Source organism: Pelodiscus sinensis, chromosome 7 (assembly GCF_049634645.1).
Source record: "Pelodiscus sinensis isolate JC-2024 chromosome 7, ASM4963464v1, whole genome shotgun sequence".
In the NCBI taxonomy this organism is placed as follows: Eukaryota; Metazoa; Chordata; order Testudines; family Trionychidae; genus Pelodiscus; species Pelodiscus sinensis.
Window position 1 is genome coordinate 36,138,891 of NC_134717.1, and position 25,373 is coordinate 36,164,263.

The following is a 25,373-nucleotide window of genomic DNA, read 5'->3' on the forward strand; positions in this document are numbered from 1 at the left end:
CGCTGGGAGGCAAAAGTAACTCGGGCCCCAAAGTTTTAAATGACTCAAGGCAGACAGAGGAGAGCCCCAGTAATAAGGCAGCATGAGGGGGGAGGAAATAATAATGACAACTTGTTAGTACTAACTCCACGATCCTCTCCCACGCATTCCCCTCCTCCGTATGATCAGCAAGATGGAGAAAAAAAAAACCCTCAGTTAAGAAAAGTAGAAAGCATGTGATAGTGGAAGGAATTGAGGGAAGAAGAAGCATGCTACCCGTATGTAGACCCCTCCTCACGAAGATTGGAAATAATATGCTGGAGCATGCCTTTGTTGTTTCATCTGCATGCCCAGTTGCCTTACTAGGGCGAGATATGCTAACTAAGCTGCAGGCTGAAATTTTCTTCCGTGGTGATCAGATTGTAGTGCAGCTGCCGGTGAAACAGAGCTCAAATTACCAGATAGCCCTCTGTGCAGCTGAGACGCTGTTAGAGGCAAAAGGGACTGAGGTCTTAGAAGGCATCAATCCATGTATATGGGCAGATGAGACCCCTGCCTGAGCAAAGTTTGTGACTCCAGTAAGAATTCCTCTCATTGAAGGAGAAGGCCCTGTGCGTGTAAAGCAATATCCCCTGAAGAAAGCCAGCCGGATAGGCTTAAAGCCATTAATCGAACAATTCAAAAGATATGGCTGATTAGTAGAAGGCTCCTCTCCTTTCAACACCCCTATCTTAGGGGTGCTCAAACCAGACGGCATCTCATATCGTGCAGGACTTAAGGGCAGTAAATAAGAAAGTTCTTGTAGATCACCCTATGGTCCCTAACCCGCATACAATCTTGACACAAGTTCCAGCGGAGGCAAGGGTGTTCACAGTGTAAGATTTGAAAGATGCTTTCTTTTCAATACCCTTACATAAAGACAGTTGGAAGTTATTTGCTTTTGAATGGGAAGATCCGGACACCCATCACAAAACCCAGCTACTATGGACTGTTTTGCCCCATATCTTTGGGACGACATTACAAAAGGACTTAGAGGATTGGAAAAAACAACACCCTGAGGTAGCTCTGCTCCAGTATGTTGATGATTTGTTGATTGCCAGTCCTGATATGCAAAAGGGAAAAAGGGCAACGGAGTCTCTGTTGAATGCCCTAGGAAAGAAGGGATATAAAGTTTCACAAAAGAAAGCCCAAATATGTCAGCCAAAGGTCACTTTCTTAGACTATGAGATTGAAAAGGGAGTACGGGCTTTAAGCAGAGATCGAATCCAAGCAATATAGGACATGCCTGTCCCAACCACTCCAAAAGAACTACAAGCTTTCCTAGGCTTAACTGGATTCTGTAGAATGTGGATTCCTGACTATGAGGGTAAAGCCAAACCTTTGTATGAATCTCTCACTAAGGCTGTGTCCAGACTCAGGGTTTTTTTCGGAAAAAGTAGCCTTTTTTCGAAAAAACTTCACCTGCGTCTAGACTGCAGCCACGTTCTTTCAAAATTAAATCGAAAGAATACGGCTTTTCTTTCGACGGTGGTACACCTAATTCCACGAGGAAGAACGCCTTCTTTCGAAAGTGCTCTTTCGAAAGAAGGCGTTCTTGAAAGCAAACAGGCTTTTTACAAAGAGAGCATCCAGACTCACTGGGTGCTTTCTTTCGAAAAAGCGGCTTGCTTTTTCGAAATTCCGCATGCAGTCTAGACGCTCTCTTTCAAAAGAGGCTTGCAGTCTAGACATAGCCTAAGGAAGGTCTCACAAATTGGAAATGGACTAAAGAACATCAACATGCTTTCAAATTACTAAAAACTGCTTTAATACAGCCCCCGGCCTTGATGATCCCCAATGGGCATAAGCCCTATAGACTCTATGTGCATGAGAATAAAGGTATAGCTTCAGGGGTCCTTACCCAGCCAGTAGGACTCACTTGGAAACCGGTAGGCTACTATTCAAAAGTATTAGACCCGGTGGCAAAGGGGTAGCAAAGGGGTGGCAGGCGTGCCTAAGAGCTGTTGCAGCTACTGCTACCATTGTAGAAGAAGCCCAAAAGATCGTAATGGGAACTGATATGGAAATACATACCCCGCACGGGGTACCCCAAATTCTTGGAGGAGAAGGGGGGAAGTTTTAGAACCCATCCAGACAGTCTAGGTATGAAATTTTCCTATTGTCTAATCCCGGGCTTACTTTCAAACACACCACTGCTCTAAACCCAGCCACCTTGTTGCCCAAACTGGGACCACCATGTCATGATTGTTTGGAAGTGCTATCTCAAACCGTGCTGATTCGGCCAGATCTGAAGGACGATCCACTTGAAAATCCAGAGGAAGAATTTTTTGTAGACGGCTCCAGCAGTATGATAAAGGGAACTAGGCACATGGGCTGCGCAGTGGTAACCTTAACAGAGACAGTGTGGAAAGAAAAGCTTCCTGCAAACTGGTCAGTACAAGCAGCAGAACTAACAGCCCTAACCCGTGCCCTAGAAATGGGAAGAGACAAAAGGGTGAACATCTTCACTGACTCTCGCTATGCCTTCGCCACCGTGCATGCCCATGGATTACTATGGAAGGAGCGTGGTTTCATTACAGCTGCAGGGCAGAAAATAGCAAACGGACCACAAATTGTAAAGCTGTTGGAAGCTCTCAGACTGCCTAGAGAAGTAGCGGTGGTCCATGTGAAGGCACACGGAAGAGCTGCTGATGAACGCCAGAAGAAGGGAAATGCAAAGGCAGATGCAGCCGCCAAAGAAGCAGCACTAATGGGAGGTGATGTAGGATTTCAGGGCTCCGCACACGAAGTTACATTCTCCCTTGAAGACTGCATAGTACATTACTCCCCCACAGACGATGCTGCAGCAAAGGAGAACAACACAGTAAAGAATAAGAATGGCTGGTGGATAGCGCCGGGAGGAAAAGTTATGGTACCGCGACCCTTGCTGATAGAAGTGCTCCTACATCTACATGCCTCCACCCACATGGGGGGCATGGCAATGGGAGACTTGCTAGTGCAGCAGGTGGTAGAACCAGGATTGTACCTAGAAGCACAGCGAATAGCGGCGCAGTGTCCAACCTGTCAGAAGGTAAACCCTAAGCCACCATGACCCCCCACTCCCATGGGAGGAAGACAATGGGCTTATTACCCTGGCCAAGCATGGCAGATTGACTTTGCTGAACTTCCGAAGTCCGGACGATACCAATATTTACTGGTGTTAGTGGATCAGCTAACAGGATGGGGGAGGCATATCCCACCAGGACAGCTACAGCATCGACAGTAGCACGTATCCTACTGCAGGACCTGATACCATGATTTTTGCTGCCAGAGTCAATTGAGTCAGATCAAGGTAGTCATTTTGTAGGGAAGGTAGTGCAGGAAGTAGCCAAAGCTTTAGACATTAAGTGGAAACTCCATACACCATGGAGACCACAGAGTTCAGGTGAAGCGCATGAATAGAACCTTAAAAACAATGTTAACCAAGATCTGTATTGAAACACATTTAAAATGGCCACATGTGCTCCCACTGGCTTTAACTAGCATCCGTAGTATGCTACGTAGAGGGATAAAATTGTCCCCCTTTGAATTATGTTTGGAATGCCTCCCAGAGTCTTGCCAGCAGGGTGGAGAGAACAAATAACTGTTGATTTAGGGAAAACTGAACTCAGGGAACATGTTATTGCCTTGCAGTCTGTTTTGTCATCTCTCCACAGGTTTGCCGTACCGTTCCAAAGCTTGCCATTGAACACTCCAATTCATGCCTTCCAGCCAGGGGATCAAGTGCTAGTCCAGAAATGGAAAAGGGATCCACTAACGGAAAAGTGGGAGGGACCTTACCAAGTACTGCTAACAACCCATTCGGCGGTGAAACTAGCAGGTAGAGATAAGTGGTCTCATTGTTCGCGAATCAAGAAATATTTGTCAAAGAAGCAAGACAACAACTCCCAGGAAGTGGTCACTCCGGAGGCTGGCCACTCCTCAGAACAAGAAGCTGACCATTGGATCAGCACACTGGGGGAAGGGTTAAAGCTGACAATTAGTAAAAAGAAACATGAACCTTAAATCAGCCCTAATATATCGGTCCGCCGCCCTCATTCAAATCCTAAACTGCACCTCAGGACAAGAGTCCGAAAACAGTGTCTTGTTCCTAGCTGAAAATATAGCAAAGTATTTTAATCTGTCCCATTGCTGGGTATGTGTGCAGGCTAGGGATCAGGGTCATCTCGGGCAATGGATACCCCAACCATTAAATTTGACCACCATGATAGATCTAGCATACAGAGTACATCTAAGTAATACTAGCTGGAAAGATGACCAGCTAGCCCGCGAAACTCCGTCATGGAAAGTTCAAACCCAGATAGGCGAATGGTGCTTCCCAAGAAATAAATCATCCAGTGCCACACATTTTGTAGGAAACAGCACTTGCAAGAATTACTTTTTAGATAGATGGGCCTGGCATAATTATCATACTCCAAACCGCAGGTACTGTCTCCTGTACAGAGATTTCTTCTCTTTCTTCAACTATGGGAGATCTGGGTCTCCCATACATTGCACTCCGCTGCCCATGCCAGGGAACCCAAACCACCCCTACTACTGTGTTGCCTTAAACAATACCGGCAGAAAAACCTGTTTTCTAAATGGCACCCAAACAATGGGGGCAGAACTACCCTTCTGCCCCTTCTAAGGGTTTTTCAGTAAATTTGCAGACGGTAGTAGAAGCAGTCCATGGCCCGCAATAACAGGCCACTACTGGGTGTGTGGGACGTATGCATATACTCAGTTGCCTGCAAATTGGACAGGTGTATGTTATCTTGCTATTCTCTGACCTCCCTTTAGTTTACTCCCCAAGAAAGCTCACCTCTTGCATCGCATGTATAAGCGAATCAAGAGGTCTCTTACCGCCTCTGATCTATCCGCTACCCAACGATGGGGGAAAGACGAATGGCCGGCAGAAAGAATTATAAAATATTATGGACCCGCTATTTGGGAATCCAACGTAGTCAGACAGGAACCCACTTACTTAACCAACAGGATAATCCGACTCCATGCGGTGGTAGAGATATTTGCAAATCGCACGGCTGATGCTTTAGAGTTAGTAGTTGACGAGCTTACCCAATTACGGACAACCGTCCTCCAGAACCGAATGGGTCTCGATTATCTATTAGCAGCTGAGGGGGGGCTGTGTCAAAAATTTAATTGGACCGATTGTTGCTTACAGATAGATGATAATGGCAAGGTAATTAAAGAATTAGCAACAGATATTCGGCGTGTGGCCCATGTGCCAGTCCAAACCTGGAAGGGCTGGGATTGGGGTGGAAGCTGGCTAACTTCCTGGTTACCAAATTTTAGAGGAGTTAAAGAAGTTTTTTTTAGTGGTTTGCTTTGTTATAATAATATTACGCTTATTGCCTTGTATAATACCCTGTATAACCGCTCTTGTACGCCGAACTGTACTATTTGTTGTAAATAGCGAAATGATTGTGCACTATCAACGATTGGCAAGAGAAGAAACAGACAGAGTATAGTTGAAAGAAAGCATCGTGAGGGGGGGATTTGTAGTAAAAAAGGAACTAGCTGTTCAAACCCATTTCTCAAGGACTAGGCTGCACGTACTACATGAGTCAGGGAATTTGCTAATTGCCTAAGTAAGCTATACTGGTGGTTGTTACTGAGTGGAATAAAGTTGAAGTATGCTAACCAATAACGCTGCAACATGAAGCTAAGCTAACAAATCAAGACATGCCAAGTTAGATAAGAAAGTTAAAGAAAGTATAAAAAGATGCTTAGCCAACGCCCGTCGTCGGCTTTGCTTTGAGCACTGAGCTCCTTGGCCGAACATTGTTTGCAACTAATAAAACTGAGTTGGACCCAGCCTAAAAGTGTGACTCTCTTCTGTGGGCAAATTAGACTAGCCTCCAGGAGACGAACCTTGCAATTTATGCAACAAAGTGATGGTCAATTTAATATGTAATCAGTATATAGCATTAATCCTTCCACTAATCTGGAACTCCCATCACTCTATTTCTGAGAAAGCATTTCAGCCATCATAAGTACTCATTCCTATTTGATATTGCCTACAAGTTTTCCTGTGATTGAGGTCTCCTTTTTCAAGTGGACATGTTTGTTAGATACCAGCCTAAAACCACCAATGCATTTTGCATAAGCTACTGAATAACATCTTATAAAACAACTTCAAATGACTATTGAATGGATTTAAACCTAATGTAAAGGTCCATGTCTAATTATGAAAACTAAGTTACCCATTACCCTGAAGTTTACCCTTCACCATACCAAATAAAACTCTGTAATTAAAAAGGTTTAGCTTCAGGAGCACTGGTGAGAGTAAGATTGTGATATACTTCACACATAATAATGTGATTTTTTAAATTCAGAAGCTGAGTAAGCAACAGTCTTTAGGAATTAGCTGAAAGTAAAAAGAGTCTAGGAAGAAATATGCTGTCTGTCTGAAATCACACTTACAAGTAAAAACTGCTTTTTACTTTAATAAAACTCCACTGTATTCTCAAAATGTGACACAGACAAAAGGCCCAAGCCTTATATACTGGGCACCATTAAAATCAGTATTTAGCAAGTCACCACACTGTACTAATTGAGAGATTATAGTGTTTTCCTAAAATTTTGAAATGAAAATAATTGTGATAACTGTTGATAAATGTTGACCTTTTTAATAGTGACTGATGAACACGTAGGTAGACTGTTAATGTTCATTCATAGATGGGACTCATATTCCTTTGTCAGGCATTCTAGTTAAAGATATATAGTGGGTGTCAGTTAAGCCTGTCTCCCTCTTTGCACATCATGCGTATATGTAAAATGGTGTAAAGGAGTTTAGTCACTATAACTTATATGATAAGGAGCTAGAAGAAGGCATAAGTTAAAAAAAACCTACTTTAATTTAGAGTGTAGAGGGATGTGTAACTTCTCACACACATTGACAAATGGCTAAGAGTTTCATAATCCAAGGGAGTCTAAATTTTGTAACATAAACATTGTGGGAACTTTGAAAAGCTCATCTTAGGTATTACCATGAGTCCAAAGACATCTGAATGAGCAGTCATAGTGGTCACCATTACAAAGTCAATAGTTACCCACAGTTGTCATGGTTATATTTGATCCTCTTAATTTATTGAATGGAATACTGACCGGTAATTTTTTTTTATTGGTAATGTTGATAGACACATCTATTACTACCTCATAATAACCTTATTGCACTATAATCCCCATAAGTCTATGTGACAGCTACAGTCTATTGATCAGTGTAAGAATTTTTTATTATTATTATTCCCTGGTCTTCTAGGATATGTCTATACTACAAAGTTAATTCGAACTAACAGACGTTAGTTCGAATTAACTTTGATAGGCGCTACACTAGCGCTCCGCTAGTTCGAACTTAATTCGAACTAGCGGAGCGCTTAGTTCGGACTAGGTAAACCTCATTCTACGAGGACTAAGCCTAGTTCGAATTTACTAGTTCAAATTAAGGGGTGTGTAGCCCCTTAATTCGAACTAGTGGGAGGCTAGGCCTCCCCAGCTTTCCCTGGTGGCCACTCTGGCCAACACCAGGGAAACTCTATTGCCCCCCTCCCAGCCCCAGACCCCTTAAAGGGGTACGGGCTGGCTACGATGACCGTGCCAGGTGCAAGCCTGCCAGCACCAACCTAGCAGACCCTGCACCTGGCACGGCTCGAGCCAGCCACCCGATGCCCCCCAGCCCTCCCCCTCTTCCCGGGACCAGGCTGGCGGCTCCCGGGAGCTTGCCCGGGACCGCAAGAGGCGGGCACCCGCCTGGTCTAGTGCGGACATCGTGGACCTCATCCACGACCTCCGCACTAGGCACAGGAAAGTGGCCGGCTAGGGCAGGAGAGCTGCTAGCCTGGCCACCCAGGAGCAGGTGTGCATGAAAATCAAGGTGGTCCACTGAGACCCCCGACCCTGAGCCCTGAGCTTACAATGGCCGTACTGGGTCAGACCAAAGTCCATCTAGCCCAGTAGCCTGTCTGCCGACAGCGGCCAACCCTAGGGACCCTGGAGGGGATGGACCGAAGACAGTGACCAAGCCATTTGTCTCGTGCCATCCCTCTCCAGCCTTCCACAAACTTTGGGCAGGGACACCACTCCTACCCCCTGGCTAATACCACTCAATGGAGCCAACCTCCATGACTTTATCTCACTTCTCTTTAAACTCTGTTCTAGTTGTAGCCTTCACAGCCTCCTGCAGCAAGGAGTTCCACAAGTTGACTCTTTGCTTTGTGAAGAAGAACTTTCTGTTACTAGTTTGAAGCCTGCTTCCCATTCCTTTCCTTTGGTGTCCTCTAGTCCTTCTATTATGGGAACTAATGAAGAACTTTTCTTGATGCACCCTCTCCAGCCCACTCATGTTTTTATAGACCTCTATCCTATCCCCCCTCAGTCTCCTCTTTTCTAAACTGAAATGTCCCAGTCTCTTTAGCCTCTCTTCATATGGGACCTGTTCCAAACCTCTGATCATTTTAGTTGCCCTCCCCTCTCCCACTCTCTCTCTTCCCCTCTCCCACCTCCTTTTCCCAGTCTCCCCGAGTTTTGTTCAATAAAGAGAGATTCTATTTTTGACCACACGTTTTCTTTATTTTGCACATCAGGAAGGGGGGCTAGAGAAAGGTAAGTGGAAGGAGGTGAGGGAGGAATGGGGTACGAGCCCCCGATGGGGAGGACTGGGCTGGCTCTGTGGGCTTCTGGGGGTGGAAGCTCTCCTGCAGCCCCCCAATTGCCCCGTCTCCCCAGATGGCAGCCTGCGGCAAGTGCAGCCGGTCTGATGGCCGAGTGCTGTGATGTGCCCAGTGTGGGCACTCAGAGCACTCCAAGCCAGGACTGCTTTGCAAGCGGGGCACCCTTGAGAACTGTCTGTCCGGGGTGGGGGTCGGATCCCTTTAAGCACAGCCCTCAGCTAGCCTGAGGCAGCAGCTCCAAGCTCTAAGTCCTCATCTAATGCCCTGCCGGGACTGCTTCTGGCCATCCTTAACCCCGGTTCAGGGTCCACTTAATGTGGACATGCTAGTTCAAATTAGTAAAACGCTAATTCGAACTAGTATTTTAGTCTGGATGCATTAGTTCGAATTAGCTTAGTTCGAATTAGCGCTGTACTGTAGACATACCCCTAGAGATTACACACAAATTAGATTTCTCAGAAGTTTGTGTCTCTTTTGGGGTTAAGTTTCATTACCCACCAGGCACCATCTTGTCGCATTACTAATATCTCTTTCTGAGGCAATTTACTATGGTTAGGTTTAATGTAAGATTTTAAATAATAAATACCTTCTAATTGTTAAACCCATAATTAAAACAGGAAGGAAACTGGTTTGTAAACCTCTTACAATGGTTTTCAATTCAGCCAGTGTCACTAATTATGCCAATTTACAAACGCTGGCCATTACTAACAGTAATCACAGAAGAAAAAAAAACTGTATCCCAAAAAATTCTTTCCAAATCAATTTCACATTTTATATTTAGCAAGATGCTCTTCTTACCCTGTGAACTTTCCAAAGGATATGCTGAACATACTAAATGTTGCTTTCTTTTAAGTTACATTTTAAGATTACTTTAACATAGTTCTTTGTGGTTGAATTTATCATATGTTCTGGCACCATTTATCACTAACTATGGAATGACGAAGAAATGGCTCACCTAAAAAGAAATAACTACTGAATTAAAAAGCTGTTAAATGTGTTGGAGTGCAGACTACTGTTAACAATATGTAGGAAGGGTGTTTGGCTGGAATAAATTACTTTCACAGTAATAATTTGAAGAGTGCACCTTTTGAGAAACATGTTAAAAATTCACATCTTGGTTTTCTGACTAAATTCATATTTGTCACTAATAACGTTTTTAAATTAGCTACTCTGTGAAGGTGAGAAAATACTTGGACACAAATAGTGAGGTTTAAAACAAAAATTTTCTCCATTTAATTACTGAGAAATGGCAAGTTTAATAATATACATGCAAAGCACAACAACAGATTCCAATTAAGATATATTTTACTTGCTCACCCTTAATCTTTTTGTAAATGCTTTTACAATATTTCAATGTACTCTGCCATACCAACATGTAAATAATAAATAGCTTTCCCTATATTTCATTCTAGTTCATGTATAACCTCCTTGCAAATAACAAATGGCCAGCCATCTAACAAGTTAAGATGCATTTTCATTGTATTGATTTCAATAGGCTGTGTAGTTAATAGAAAGGATCTAATATGTAGTTGATATGACTATATCTACAGACAAATCATATCAATTTCAGACTTGAAAGCACAATTGTTTTTATTTAAAAAATGCTATTGAAATTTGACAACCTACAGGGCAGGGCATACACTCTCAGTTTATAGCTTGTATAACATTTCCAAAGTCATATGTAACCTGCTGGTGTTCTCTAAGGCAGTGAGGATATTTTAACCATTAAGAACAGGGAGCAAGTTCTGATGCTTTCACTTATCTTTTGACAGAGTGGTTAGAAATTAAGATTGTTTGACTTATTGCACATTTGGAAATCATTCAGTTCAACAACAGGACGCATTTTTATGTCTGGTATTCTAGAGAAGAAAAAGACAAGTCATTTCAGTCTTGGATTGTTTTCAGAATGTTCACTGGCACAAAACACAAAAACAACCAGATCACATGTATCCATCTGCCCACGTAATGCATTGTTAGTGGGTTGGTGGACACTTCCAATTGGTTAAGAGAGAGTTGACAATTTCTCTACTGCAAATAATCCTGGAAGAGATCAGAGAAGGAAACCATGAAATGGTTATGTTACTTAGTAGCATAATACCATCAACTAATACGCCTAATTAGGATATTTAATTAAGCAACAATAACCCATAGGCTTAATAAACTAGTGCTGGTCAGAATCAGCACAATAGTGGTAAACAAAGCTTCTAGTGAGATCTCTCTCTTTTTAATGAACGAAGACTGACATAAAAAAGAATCTTTTCTTCAGTTTTGTAAGTCACTGCAACATTTTGTATAAATGTGATTTAAACTAACTATGGAAAATGTTAATAGAAATAATCTGAATGACTTGTTGAACTATTTTAGAAATAAAGTGTGTGTGGGGGGGAGATCCAGTTTCACAACATATTCACAAGAGTTTTAAAGAACTTCATGATGGTCTCAGAGAAGTATTACTCACTAAAATAATAGTATCAGGGAAATGAAAGACTCCAAGAAGTTTTGGGAATATTTTGCCCAGACATACTAAAGAGCAAATTTAATTACAATGTGTATTTTGCCTTTTTAAACAGAAGTTGCAGTTTATTCCCTGTACATTTTTTCTGTGGGATTTTTTATTTTAGTAGACCTGGTGATAATATTTAGATGAAAAAATATTTCTGCAAATATATAATGTAGGCTGTGTCTACATTATCAACTGGGGTCAGGATTGTCTTGGTCATGTACAATGACTCTAGCTTTCATTGCACTAGTATGAGTATAATCTGCAGTGGAGCAGTAATTTGGCTTAAATATGTTAAGTATGTACCCAGCAATATAAGGAGGGTTTGTACTCAGACTTAAGGATGTTATTTGTATTGAATAAACAATTAGTTGATAAGGGAAGGTGCTCTGTCCCAGCACGTGCTGGTCTAGGAGCTACCCCTCCTGAGACTCTTCAGTTTAAATGTAGTGCAAGCCTGGTGTGCAGGCAACCTGGTTCGTACTACTTTTAAACCGCAGAGCCTCACCAGTGGAAGTCCCAGAGAACTGCGAGCCAGGACCACTGTGGCTCCTGCATTTAAAATGTAGTAAAAGCCAGACACCTTTTACTACATTTAAAATGCAGAGCTGAAGAGGGGGTAACTCACAGCCCTGGCGCACTACTCACTTACATCCATATTCAGGATGGCTAAGCTGTGCCTCTTCTGCCACAACCCTGTGGCTTCACTGCTATTTATTCTAGAATTAGGTCAATACAAGCTAGTGCAAGTATATGCTCATGAGCAGAGAAATCACAGTCTTAGCTCACAGCGTAGACCAGTGTTTCTCAAAGAGGACTGCAGAAGCACTTTGGGAAAGCCACTAATGGAGCCGTGCTGCTTTGTTTACCTAAAGGGGGCCGTGTTGCTTCCCACAGCAACCCTTGGCTGGAAATGGTGAACCAAAGCCAATGGGAGCTGTGAGATTGCATGGCTGTGGACCCTTTAGGTAAACAAAGCTTTGGAAGCCTTCTAGCGGCTTTGCCAAATTGGGCCCAGGGCCCACTTTTGTGAATCACTGGCATAAACAACATATGAAAGATTTATAACAGTTCTCTAATTAGCTAGTTTCTCTTACTCAAAGTGGCCTTGGCTTTGTAATGGTTAATATTTCATCCATTTAATATCACTAATTATTTTCCCTCTACAGCTTTGATGGGTTAGTTATAGCCTGAAATAAAAAAAAACCCACTGTGGTAAGAACAACTGCACAGCAGGGTTAAGTGCCTTCTTGTCTTCAGTACCAATAATTACCTTTAAACAAAAACAAAAGCAAAACTAAAAAAAAAAGCTGTTTTCAGATTTGACAGTTAATTTACTAATGACTATGTGGACCCAATTTATAATAGAGTCGTATTGACCAGAAATAATCCTGCATTCATACTCATCTGAATTATTTTATTGTTCAAGTCTTCTATTAAATAAATTGGATAGGATTAATTTTGTGAGATGAGATTGTCAGAGGCTGCTGCATAAACTAGATGCATGTCAGCACTAAATTTAATTATTGATCACAATACAATAGTGCTGAGTGTTCCAATCCCCAAACAGCTTCCAGTAACTATCAGCAGATTCCAAATTTAGAGACTGGAGGGGAAAAAATTGATTGCAGATGTCTACATTTTAAATAAATAAATAATGCATCGGAACAAAATAAAAAATTAATTTTGAAGTACAAATCAGATCATTTGTTGGATAGGATGATATACCAAATAATCACAAGATGACTGTGATTTCCTCCAAGTAACAAGTTAAGATGAAGTGATTGCATGTTCTTGTAATTAGAGGGATTCCTTTGACTCCCTAATTCTTTCATACAAGTTAAATATGGAAATGGGAGAAGAGGCCCAGTGCTGTATCTTATTGGGTACCTATTTGTCTGTAGCCTCTGCAAATCCGCGATGCTGTTCTGTTTGCAAGGCCAGCAACTTAAGCACAGCAGCACCAAGGCTGGGTGAGCAGAAGGAATACTTTTTTCCTACAATACACTCAGCCGAGAGTGCTAAGTGCTTTTTACTCATGCTTTTATTAATGTTTGAGTCTGTATGTGTGTGTTCCTCCTCTCTATATGTTTTTAGCTGGTTATGTCCCTCTGAGGTCTCATATATTTTAAAGTTCTCATGTTTTAAATTTTTATATATATTTATATTTTTTTTGTTTGTTCTTGTAAGCCACCTTGAATATTCTAAATAGAAAGGAGGGGCAAACATATTTAAATAAATAAATAAATAAAGTACAGTGTATAAAACCTACTCTACTTTTACCATTCTTTTATGGGGCTTATGGGCCATTATGGATATGTCAGCACTACAGGATAATGTCAAATTACGATACGCAACTTCAGCTACGTTATTTGTGTAGCTGAAGTTGAAGTTTCTTATCCTGACTTTTGGCACTGTCCACATTGCAGGAAGTTGAAGGGAGAACAGTATCCCTTTGATTTTTCTTATTCCTTGTGGAAGCAGGACTACTAGCATTGACCAGAGTGCCCTTCTCAGTTCAAATTAGCGTGTCTTCATTAGACATGCTAATTTGAACCTTGGAAGATCAACAATGGCACCTGTTAGGGCTAATCTGAGGGGAAAGTTTGATAAAAGTTACCAAAATTAAAAGAGGTAAATTTTGTGGCCCACAAAATACCAGTAACCTTGCACTAAAACTGCTGAGAGCTGAGGGTGGAGGAGTAGGATCCTTGAAATAAGGGGAAAAGAAAAAAATAATCATAGTGGTGACCATAATATAATAACATTTAACATTCCTATGGTGGGAAGAACACCTCAGCAGTCCAACACTCCGGCATTTAATTTCAAAAAGGGGAATTATGCAAAAATGAGCAGGTTAGTTAAACAGAAATTAAAAGATACAGTGACTAGAGTAAAATCCCTACAAGCTGCATGGAAACTTTTTAAAGAGACCATAATAGAGGCCCAACTTAAATATATACCCCAAATTTAAAAACTTAGTAAGAGACCTAAAAAAGAGCCACCCTGGATTAACAACCACATAAAGAAGCAATGAGAGATAAAAAAGGCATCTTTTAAAAAGTGGAAGTCCAATCCTAGTGAGGTAAATAGAAAGGAACATAAACATACCAAATTAAGTGTAAAAATGTAATAAGTAAAGCCAAAAAAGATTTTGAGGAACAGCTAGCCCAAAACTCAAAAAGTAATAGCAAAACGTTTTTAAGTACATTAGAAGCAGGAAGCCTACTAAAAAAATCAGTGGGGCCCCTGGATTATCGAGATACAAAAGGAGCAATCAAGGATGATAAAGTAATTAAGGAGAGACTAAATGATTTCTTTGCTTCAGTCTTCATGGCTGATTCCCAAACCTGCACCATCCTTTGTGGGTGATGAATCTAATGATACTTCAGTCCAGGATAGTTCCTCAGAGGAGGTTTTGGAACAAATAGGAAAAATGTAACAGTAACAAATCACCAGGACTGGATGGCATTCACCCACGGGTTCTGAAAGAACTCAAATGTGAAATTGTGGAACTCTTAATTGTGGTGTGTAACCTATCCTTTAAATCAGCTTCTGTACCCAAGGACTTCAAGACAGCTAACATAATGCCAATATTTAAAATGGGCTCCATAGGCGACCCCAGCAATTACAGACCAGTAAGTCTAACGTCAGTACTGGGCAAATTAATTGAAACAATAATAAAGAATAAAATTGTCAGACACGTAGAAGAACATAATTTGTTGTGCAAAAGTCAACATGGTTTCTGTAAAGGGAAATCATGTCTTACTAATCTATTAGAGTTCTTTGAAGGGGTTAACAAACATGTGGACAAGGGGGATCCAGTAGATATAGTTTATTTAGATTTCCAGAAAGCCTTTGACAAAGTCCCTCACCAAAGGCTCTTATGTAAATTAGGTTGTCATGGGATAAGGGGAAGATCCTTTCATGGATTGAGAATTGGTTAAAAGACAGGAAACAAAGGGTAGGAATAAATGGTAAATTTTCAGAATGGAGAGGGGTAACTAGTGGTGTTCCCCAAGGGTCAATCCTAGGACCAATCCTATTCAACTTATTCATAAATGATCTAGAGAAAGGGGTAAGCAGTGAGGTGGCAAAGTTTGTGGACGATACTAAACTGTGCAAGATAGTCAAGACCAAAGCAGACCGTGAAGAACTTCAAAAAGATCTCACCAAACTGAGTGACTGGACAACAAAATGGCAAATGAAATTTAATGTGGATAAGTGTAAAGTAATGCACATTGGAAAAAATAATCCCAACTATACATACAATATGATGGGGGCTAATTTAACAACAACTAATCCGGAAAGAGATCTTGGAGTTATTGTGGATAGTTCTCTGAAATGTCCATGCAGTGTGCAGCGGCAGTCAAAAAAGCAAACAGGATGCTAGGAATTACTAAAAAATAGATAGAAAATAAATCAAAGAATATCGTATTGCCCCTATATAAAACTATAGTATGCCCACAACTTGAATACTGAGTACAGTCAACCTGTGGAACTCCATTCCAGAGGAGGCTGTAAAGGCTATAACTATAACAGAGTTTTAAAAAGAGCTAGATAAATTCATGGAGGTTAGGTCCATAAAAGGCTATTAGCCAGGGGGTAAGGAATGGTGCCCCTAGCCTGTTTGTCAAAGGTTGGAGAGGGATGGCAGGAGACAAATTGCTTGATCATTGTCTTCGGTCCACCCCTCTGGAGTACCTGGCACTGGCCACTGTCAGCAGACAGGATACTGGGCTAGATGGACCTTTGGTCTGACCCAGTATGGCAATTCTTATGTTCTTATGATTTGAGTGTGCTGTACCTTTGCAGGCAGAGAAAATTCTGTAGGGACTCTGTGCAAGGAGCTAGAGGCAGAGTCAACCCAGGAATCAAAACATATGACTAATCCCTCCATAACACGGAAACCAAAGAACTACAGTAGACTTCCGATAATCTGGAACCTATGGGACCTATGTGGTGCCGGATTATAAAATATGCCGGAGTATCAGGAGGAACTATAAATTATGTATATACTGTATATACTGTATATAGTATATACTGGTTATGTATATACTGTATATAGTATATACTGTATATAAAGTGTTCTTAACCCTTTTTATTGTACATACTGTTGTAAACTAGTTCATTCCTCGGAGTCCAATAAGAGCTAAACTGACCACAGAGGGTTAAGCCTGGGTAGCCACCATCCAGGCCGGTGGCCCTTTTTATTACGCAAGTTCGCGTTTACACCCGAGCCGGATCGGCCTGCTGGCGGAGTAGGGGGGTTCGGGCCCGCCCCCTCTCCGAACCCCGGCCCAGGGCCCTAAAGGCAGGGACCCGTGGTCCCTCCCTAGCGGATGGGGGAATGCCCCAAAACACACCCGCTCACGGGCTCCACGACCCTGCCCTGGGCCGCTTCCTACTCCACCAGGCCTCCCGGCCCACTTCCCTTGACCTCTCCTGCCTCACCTCTCCCTCCGTTTCTCCTTCCCTTGCTCCGTCCACCGTTCTCTCCTGTACCGCGCCAGCCCCGAGTTTAAATCCCCCGCCGGCTCCTTTCCCCCTCTGCGTCACTTCCCGAGCGACGCCTCCCAGCCACCCTTCCCCCGTGACGTCATACCCCTGCGCCTCCCCGGCCCCTCCCTCTAGGGCCCTGCTGCTCGGCGCCCGCTGCCCCCCGACGCTCCCCGCGCCGGCTGCCGGCGCGTTCTGGGAGCTCACCGCGGCGGGCTGGGTCGTGTTCTCCGCCCCCCGGTGTGGCTGCTCGGCGCCTCCCGGCGCGCTCTCAGTGCGGGGTGCGAGTGCCCTGTCACCCCGCCCGGCGCCTCCCGGCACGCTCCCAGTGCGGGGCACAAGTGCCCCGTCACAACTGTATACAGTATACTGTAATGTTTTAGATTTTTTAACCCTTTTTTACCCTTTTCGCTCAGTTCAGTTGCTGCCGCTGTTACCTTGTGACTCATTTTTTGCCGAAGCTCACTCACTAGGCTCTTGCCATTTTGATGCCGGACTATCAGGAGTGCCGGACTATTGGAGTTTTACTGTACATTGTTACTGAATTAATGGATCCACCCTTCCAAAGCAAGAATGGCATTCTTACAGTGGCTGTAAGATGCTTACAGTAGCAAAAAAAAGAGAAGAAGCCGAATCCTTTGGGTAAAACACATTTTCAGATTCAGATCATGTTCTCTAGCTGTTAGAGACAGCTTAACTGAACAGTCAAAAATGGTCAGTATAGATAATTGTAGCTCTTCAGTTTAGAAAATTAAAACAAGACAACTTGTGACACTCAAACAGTTTTTGCCATTTGAGAATTTATTTCTAGGTTTTGTGGTCATTCAAAATATGAGAAATTTGTACAGGCAGCAATGAAATATGATGGGTTTCTCTTATTTCAAATCTAGAGAAATATAGAATCTTAGACTAGGGGTCTAATCAGCTGAATAACGAGGGAGAAAAAGAGAGAGAAGATTGAATACTTTTTTGTTTGCTTATTTTAACAAAGCACCAGTCCTTGTAATGTAATCCAACTAAATACAAATTATTTTAAAATAATGTCTACCAGATTTATTCCATCTACATTTCATCTTTAGAAATCCATACACTTTATTAATTTTGATATAAACAGTGTTAAGTAAGCCATCATTATGTTAATGAATTTTAACATGCATCCTTACAACATTTCAATTTCCTTTAACCTTTTAAACAACACTTTTCTGTATAATTGTTTGTCTCTATGTAGTTTATAGTGAAATTCTGAATCCTTCCCTATGAAGAATTATTATAAAAGTACTTCAAAATTGCTAGCCTACACTTGAGAGAAAACTCCAAGCTAATTTCAAAGACAAACTGACTCATCTAAAGCATGAGCACTCATTTCAAGATTTAGCAAGTTTAAATTTTACTTACTAACACGCAAATCAATGTTGTACTTACTCTGAGCTTCATCCAACGCCCCCTGAAGTAAAGAGCAGGGTTGCCATTAATTTTTATAGGGGTTCAGGATCAGGTCTGATCAAATGTTACACTCCCAAACAGAGATAGTTTTAAATTGAAGCATTTTATTAAAACTTTTGCATTATGGAAAACAAACACAAAACACAGATAACTTGCCAAAAGCCCCACTTATGGAGTCTCACGGGAGCAGTAAAATCTTCTGATGAGTCTAAAAATGTGTTTGGCACACTCGTTGGCTTTAACGAGGTCCGTGACTGTCTTTGAATCAGAGTCCCCTGACACCAGCCATTCAGTCGCTTTCAGCAGAACAATGCTCTAATATACATACTCTAATTTATGTATGCTACACTAACTCATGTAATGATTTCCTTCAAAAATTCTCTAATTATTAAAAACTTTTTAAATGTATAACCTGAAGCTAATTCTGAATTTAAAAGCAATATTGTACAGATAGTTACATAAGATGACGCTATGACTTGGAAAGAAATTTGGGTTCTCACTCACCCTCTTCTTTAGGATACAGAAGCTTGAATTCAATGCAGACAACATATATTCAGCTTTGGGATCCAATCACAGAAAACATTTAATTGTTTTCTCCAGCTGCAACAAGCTGTGCATATCTTTTTAGAAAATGGAAATTGAGTACCAAAAGATGAAGGCTGGAGAGTTTGAGCAATCTGTTCTATAAGTTTACAGGTTAGGGAAATATACATTGTTATAAAATAAATGATTTTAGTTACAGGTAAAATAGTTATTTATTTTGAAATTTTCCTCACTAAGTTTCATAATGAAATCAAATTAAACCCCTCTTTACACCACTATTCCTCCCCCACACTCATTCTTGCAAAAACTTAAGCTCTCGCTCTGTGCTATGAAATCAATTGCATGCTTACAGCTAGACACGTCATTGTAGAATAGGGGCCAAAGTCTCTTAAAATCTGTAACTCCTGTACAATACTGATTCAATACAGTTTAGAAGGGTCCGCTCCTCCATATGAAAAACAACTTTTAAAAAAACAGGTTTCTCCTGTACTCAGCACAATTAGCTTATACAGAAATAGCATCTGTTTAAATGCCAACAGGTCCACTGCAGATGAAATGATAATTCACTGATAAGGTCCTATTTAAACTTGTGATATTGAGGGTTCCACAGTATTGGGCTTCTACCACAATTTGATGGTGGAAGCCCCACTACATATTGCTGGAGCACGGACCCCCTCCACTCTCAGCCTAGGGCAACTGATGCTCAACTTATCCAAATGTATTCATCTTAGGCTGAGTCCAATCCAGGAAAATCTCACCTCCATGCATCAAACATTCAGGAACATATGAGCAACTGAAAGCTGAGGTTTAGAATAGAACTATTAAGCAAGTATAGCAGCAGTTTCCACTATCATGTCATTTATGGTACATAGCTCCACTCTGATGAAGTAGGTTTCACCCATGAAAGTTCATGATGTATTGTATTTGTTCATTTCTAAGGTGCCACAGAACTGCTTGTTTATTTCCCCAATTCTATGGAAATAGTCTTTGAATTCCTACTTCTTACTTTTGCTATCATTTTAAAATTCATTTGAATGTAATCTGTAATTTCTAAAATTTAAACCAAAAATGAAATTAGGCAATGCATTATGTATGTATTAGGGATTGTGAGATTTATGAAAGAGCCATGCTTGTTTAAGTCAAACAAAACACACAGACATAGAACCTCTCAAGAACTTCTCTATGGTGGAAAGTCTTCTGAATCTGGTGGGAGCTGTTATGCTAGTCTTAGCTCTTATCCAGTTTCCCTGAGGTTGCATGGAGTCTTGGAATGAAGTAAAACCCTACTACTGCTGTTAGACTGCTGGCCTTAAATTTACATACAATCTAGAAGTTAGGTTGAAAGCGGAGTGCTCAGCTGCCACACCATTCCCAGAATGTTAATACATTATTTACATATATACCCCACTATATGTAAATTTAGTCAGAGAATTCTTGATGCTTTTACTTTCTATGAGACCACTATCATTACCTCCTTATTTTTGGACTGCTCTGCCAAAGTGAGAAATGGAACTTTCCCCTCTTTGAAGAGAATCAAGTCTTTGCTGTTGTGAGGAAATGAAGGCTGGGTTTCTCTTGTCAGCCACAAACCAGTAAAAGGAAAGAGTGGACATTTCTCAGGAACCCTGGAACAATTTGTATAGTGGGGGCTCTAGGAGCCATTGAATCAAATGGTAAACCCTGTAATGAAGCCATTTCAAGCCAGTGGGTGCTGCTATCTCCCAAGCTCCCCTAGTTCTGCATCTATGCTTGGACTGAGGTGTTACAATGAAGACTTTAGCCTCCTATGTCAATGTTGCAGAAGATAAGCTTATAAATTACAGTTCAAGTATAAAATGTACAGCAATTAGTTTTAACAGGACAATGGTCTGTTGATAAGTATCAGCCACCTCTCACAGAAGAGCATTTTATTATTCACATTAACAGTTCCTGAGATTTTGAGTATAATCACTTCGGGTATGTCTACACTTGCTCCCCAGTCTGAACTAGGAATGCAAATGTAGCATACCGAAGTTGCTAATGAAGCGCAGGATTGAAATATCCTGTGATTGATTAGCATATTCGCGTCCAGTCACCATTTTAAAAATCCACTACTCCAAATTAACTCGCCACGTGTAGATGCGGTATTCCGAAAGAAACTCCTCCCCTCCAATAAACTGTTACTCCTCATTTCACAAGGAGTAACAGTTAATCCAACAGAAGGGGTTTCTTTCGGAATACCGCATCTACACGCGGCGAGTTAATTCGGAGTAGTGGATTTTTAAAATGGCGACCGGACACAAATCTGATAATCAAGCACGGGACATTTAAATCCTGAGCTTCATTAGCAACTTTGGTATGCTACATTTGCATCCCTAGTTCGGACTAGGGAGCAAGTGTAGACATACCCTTAGATACATAATGTAAGGATTGGTCCTGAGCTGATATACATGATAAATCAGGCTGTACAGGCACTTTTATGACATTTATTCTAACACTTTGCAAAATAATATTAGTTCTGACATCCAATTAAGTCCTAAATTGGAAATTTAAAAAAACAACAACCATGAATTTGTGATAATTTCTTAGCGAATCCTTTCCAACCGTGGGCATCTGTGATGGTGGTAATTTTAGTAAGAAATGACCTGTACCATTGTAGAATGTCAGGTTTTCAAATCCTGCTACCTGATTATGAAGCAGCAGTGATTGATGTATTTCAGATGAAGATTTACTCATAACTAAATGTAAATTCAGGTGTAAATTTACTCATAACAATATAAATTTGTTCATGTTAGAAGAACTGTTTCTTTTTGAACAGATTCAGCTCTGAGTTTAAAGTAGGTGAGTTTGAAAGAAAATATCACTGAAAATCATGCAAAAATCCTATTTTTAACTTTCTTAGAAAATGAAAAACAGCCATTTCCTGGAAATTTCACAGAAAGTAAAAAAGTGCAACCATGAAAAATAAAAAATTCAGATATTTCCACATGAAATTTAATGACACATACATTTTGAATTCTATACAACTACTTTGAGGCCAGCATTGACTTATTTTTCCAAATAAATGATCATCAAGCAACAAAGAATGTGACCGTGGTAACTATCACCTTCACTAGATAAGGGGGCCACAAATGAATGGCTTTGCAGGAGGGCCCAAGATTGGGCCAACCAGGTTATTTCATTTTCTCTTCCTCTTATTTTTCTCTTCAGCTATGAACAAACTGAAAACTCCTACACAGAGGAAAAAGATGAAATCTACCCAGGGAGAGTCATGGAGAGCAGCTTAGAGTTAAATAATGGAACAGCTTTGTGGTTACCATTCAGGCAGCTCTCCAAGTCGGGGCTATCAGGCAATGAGGTAGAATAATGAAGCTACTCCTTCAGATAAGAGATCTGCTTTATAAATATGATCTTTTGTACAGCAGCTGTAGCAGAACTGTACACTTGAAAATAAGCTTGTCATCTCTCTGAGAGTAGGTGAAGTGGCTCTAGTTTGTGTATGCTTATGAGTTTCTGGGAACATGGATAATTTTATAGAAATAAAAACAGAACAAAGTAAATCTTCAAGAGGAAAAGCTTATTAATATGTAACAATCAAGGACTGAATGCATACATATGTGGTCACCAGTTAACCAAATGTGTGTGGCTTGACTAACAAAACTCATAAACTCTGGCTCCAAAAGAACAGATTTTTACCACTTGAGCTAAAGGAGACCCTCCCTTCTTAGTCAGTAGTATGGTGTTACACCCTCTTTTTAAACTAGCCACAAGAGTAGGAGAGCATTACCTAATAAAATACTACAAACACATCTGGCACTCCATCCAGCTCAAAAACTGTTACATTATAAACTCACAAACACTGGACATGTGCTACGTACAGATGTTTGCTGTATGCCAGCATGCCAAACTAACATGAAATTTGCAGCCACAGTGAACTTTTATGTACAATTACTCTATTAGAGAAAGTAAATTCCCCAGAGAAAGCATAAGTAAAGTTTTTCATCAAAGATTTTAGGATAGAGCAATGGTTAATAGAGCATTATTTAAAAGTTTATGAAAACCAAAGATATAGGTTTAAATTTTTTTGCTCATTTTACAGAGTAGTCCCACATTTTTCCTTCTCTCATATTTTTGATTGCTTTTCTTATAATAAAACTGTAGCTTTGTTATTATTAATAGTAAATAGCATGCATTTCATTAATATATGTAGTGCCTTTTATCGCAAAAGACTGTAAATAGTATTACACACTTTATAGCAGTTTATATCCACATAATGGAAAAGAGAAGACCTATTATATTAAAAGTTGGGAGGAAGAGTGTTGCCATGGATTGGAGACATGGATTTTATTCCTGGCTCTATCGCTGACTGGCTGAGTGACACTGGACAAGTCTCATAACATCTCTGTCTACACTTGGCTGTTATCTTTTTTTATCCTGCTTGTTAAGATAGTAAGATCTTCAGGACAGAGACCAACCATTTACATGTATTTGTGCAGACCTAGCAAAAAGAAACTTTAGTTTTAGTTGGGTCACTCTATGATGCTGTAATACTAATAAATAAAAGCGTGCAACTCTATTTGAAGGGAAGCTTTTGTTTTCTACAGTCATTTGTTTTAAATTGCGGCCAGGAGCCTTGAGTCATTTTGTAAAAATACAAATTTTAGAACCAAATACAATAAACAAAATTTAGTCTATCTTGGACAATGGAGGATTGAGCCGTACACCTTATTCTCCAGTGTGTAGCAAATGCCATCTGTAGTCAACATACCTAAGGGAATGTTTTCAATGGCAGATGAAACCCAAATTTCCCTATGCATCTTTGAGCATCTCGTCCACTCGTGTTTGAGAACACAGAAAGATGTATCTAGAAAAGCTGCGTCCAGCCAAAGACAAAAAAAGAAGAATCTAATAAAATTGAAATTTTCTATTTTCTCCCCATTTCAGCACTTTCTAACATTTTATCATTTATTTTATTACGTTTTAAAATAAATTAACACAAAAGGTAAAACATAGAAAAAATAACAGTCACTGAATAACTATGAGATCAACACACAATTTCTCAGAAATTGAGAAAAAATTCAAATGATCTTGCAGAATGACCAGTGTAGAGCAAGTGCTGTCCTTCAGAAAAAAATCACCTTACCAAACGAACCTGAATGAATTCTACATTTGTGTTATTTTACTCTTGCTCCAAGTTGCTGGTAGCTACCCAGAGAAAGCAGCAAGAGGAAGAAGATTCTTGGCTACATCTCTTCTTCCAGGCCTTTTCTCCCCCCTCCCCCTTCTCTTTTTCTATCCAAGAGGCATTCCTCCATAGAGGACTCAACTACGTGGCCACTCTTATGTTCTCGCCTTCTTTTCTTCTCTCCTCTTTCCTTCCAGTCATCCTGCGGTGTCACCCTTCTTCATTTGCAATATTCATTGCAGAGAGTAAACAAAGCAAAGCAGAGGGGGAGAACTAGCAGGAAACAGGGTGCAGACTTAAACAGGAGAAGACAGTGAGGAGAAAAAAGCTAAATAACAAGTAAAACAACCAAGAACAATTGAAAGGAATTTTTAAAAGGGAGAAATGAAAGAACAGAGGATGACAAAACCCCAGAAAGAGGACAGAGGATAGGAACAAAAAGAAGACACAGAACTATAACTGGGGACAGAATACAGGGCAACAAAAAGAAATTAGGAAAGAACAGGTTGCTCAGCAACAGAGAGTAAAGGGCAGTGAAAGAACCAGGACTGGGACAAAAACCATAAAAGAGGTAGAAGACAGAAATACCATTTTTTCACACTCGACTCTTTATCTCCCAGATGGTCAGTCTAAATAGGAAAAGGTAGTGATGAAAGAGAAAGGAGGGAGTGTGTTAATGCAATATAGAGGGAAAGAAGAATTGAACACATTTCTTTATCCTACCCATGCACACCTTCCTTACTGCCTACAAAAATGCTTTCCCTCTTCTCACAGGTCTCAGTATAAGAAAGAATACGAGGCAGTGGATGGATGTCCTCCTAATGCTGATGCTTTTTAAGAATCAATGGAGAATGCAAATTTGTAGTGATATTAAACAGGTTTTTCTATGTATGTCGAAACCTCCCGCATGTGTTTGCTTTGAAAAAATAACTATGATTTTAAGGAACACTTCATGTTAAATTTGCATAAAAAAAGGAGATACAACATTTTTTCTCTCCTGTTAGCTCAAGGAATGGTAACATAACAGAACACATTTCCTACTCAGCAAACCATCCCCAAAGTGGAAAATGTTAAGCATATTGACCAAGGATACTCTTGATCACTATTCCGTCTAATATCAAGTTGTCTGAGAATAGAACAGAAGAACTACAGGATGATTTGTTTACTAAGAGTCTGTTCCTTCCTGCCTCCATGGTGCAGGACTGGATTCAGCATCAGCAGCTATCATTGAAGGTACACTCTGTATGTTCTCTCATTTACATGTAACTTCATTTTTTTTTAAATTCTCCTTGACATAGTTTTATAATCCACAATTCATTTTATGCCAGATACTGTGTTCCCTAGACTCTTTTTTACATTCAGTTTCTCCATCCTTAGTGCATTCCATTTTTTGAGTTTTCCTTTTATAGTTATGTGGAAAATACTCAGATGAAAAAGGCACTTTCAAAGCAATGATTTCTAGACTTTACATAATGTTCCAAAAAGGTTCCACATGATGCTGGCAGATGTTGATGCAAACAACATTTTAGCCAAGCCA

General features: G+C 40.6%; 1 pseudogene; it reads left to right on the forward strand.

The window, feature by feature from the left end:
* LOC112543754 (uncharacterized) overlaps positions 1–22,018 on the forward strand; it is a 49,308-nt pseudogene extending 27,290 nt beyond the window's left edge.
* The last annotated feature ends 3,355 nt before the right edge of the window (positions 22,019–25,373 follow it).